General features: G+C 43.8%; 1 protein-coding gene across 1 annotated transcript in view; it reads left to right on the top strand.

The window, feature by feature from the left end:
* The window catches only part of PPP1CB (protein phosphatase 1 catalytic subunit beta), a gene marked incomplete in the record, with an annotated part of 39,032 nt that overhangs the window by 34,146 nt on the left and 3,353 nt on the right, over positions 1–1,533 (top strand).

The raw sequence follows: 1,533 nt of genomic DNA, 5'->3' as shown, positions 1-1,533 counted from the left end.
CCCCCCCCCCCCCCCTTGAGTAAAACGGGCCACAACTGTTGGGGAAGTAGGGTTACCAGATGAACTTGCTTTAATCATTGAGCAACTTTCCCACCTGTAATCTGTACAATAACTTTCCTCTGTAAGATTAGGGTACAATAATCTAATCTCCCTAACTCCACACTGTTGCTACCCATCACACGGGCTGGCACTGAATGTGGTTCCCCCATGCATGTGATTACTCTTCGCTTTGATAGGGTAATTACATGCTAGATTGACAATTAACAAATTAGGCCTGCAGTCTCCACTAGAGCCTGAAGATGGTGCTGTGCGTCTTTAGTTTTGTAACTGTCAGATACATTTTACGGTATTAAAAAGTAGAAGCTAGAGTAAGGTTTTTATAGCAGTTTTTCAAAAAATTTTTCTGATGCAGCTACATAAATAAAAACTGTTCAGCACTATAAAGCTTGGGTTCCTGTGATCTGTGATAAGCCACCCACTTCTGATCTGAGCAGCATGGAGAGATTTTTACTGTTTGACATGAAAACGTCCTCCAACAACTCCAGCCAAATTCCGCTGCTGGGTGCCAGAGAAAGACAGCTCTGAACCCTGGCCAGGCGTTTAAAGCCCTCAGCTGTGCAATTCCCGTGTACCGCGTCTGACATCCTCGTGACGTGTTTAACACATAGCTGTTAAATGCCAGTTGACCATCTAGATGAATACGTAATCCTTTGTGACCTCCCAGCTTGCTGGCTGGGGGATATCATTTCAATGATGCCAAGAAACCTATGGATCTGCAGAGTACAGTAACCTATAGCAAGCAGATCTCTTACAGATAAATGGTAGGAAGTTACAGTAATTTGTATATTGCTTTTGGCCATGTTTGGATAAACCTGGAAGAGGTTGTATTGATGGAACAGTGCGCTCTATTGGATCGTTACTCCTTCCTAAGGAAAGTGCACCTGTCTGCATCCTGCAGTTATTCCGCAGTTCTACCACAAGGACTTTGTGCTGACCAAAATATGAAGACTGTCAGGACACATTTCTTGTGCAGTCTGCCGGAGTCCATTCTGCACAATATTCTGATTTTGTTCACTTCACTGCTCAATGAAATCTGGTCATGTGACTTCACAGGTCCCGCAACCACGGTCTTATCCTGATCCCGGTTCTGTTTGCTTTCCACCTGCTCCTAAAGCTGAGGAATTGCAAAATGCAAGTTTAAAGCACATCCAGCTTTTTAAATTCTAGTAGCATTTTTCAGGGTATATTATGTTTCAGCTCATCTTGCCCCCTCGGGTGTCAGACTTATTTTTTGTTTTTAGTACATAAAACATTGATTTCAAGTCATAGCTGGTTTAAGCTTCACTATAAACAATTCTGTGGACTAGTGCCCAGCAGCGGTTCTGCTGCAACATCTGCCTCCTGTAAGCACAGTGGAATCTGGGGGCTCTGCTCTGCTGCAGGCCATGCTCAGCTTTCTGGAATTTTAGCTGAACTGTGTTGGGAACAGTCAGTTCCTTTACATCTGATGTTATGAGTTCAGCAGAGTTCTGC

The sequence above is a fragment of the Pyxicephalus adspersus genome, chromosome 4 (assembly GCF_032062135.1).
Source record: "Pyxicephalus adspersus chromosome 4, UCB_Pads_2.0, whole genome shotgun sequence".
Taxonomy (NCBI): Eukaryota; Metazoa; Chordata; class Amphibia; order Anura; family Pyxicephalidae; genus Pyxicephalus; species Pyxicephalus adspersus.
Note: the sequence above shows the minus strand (reverse complement) of the source record. Positions and strands in the feature narration are given on the sequence as shown.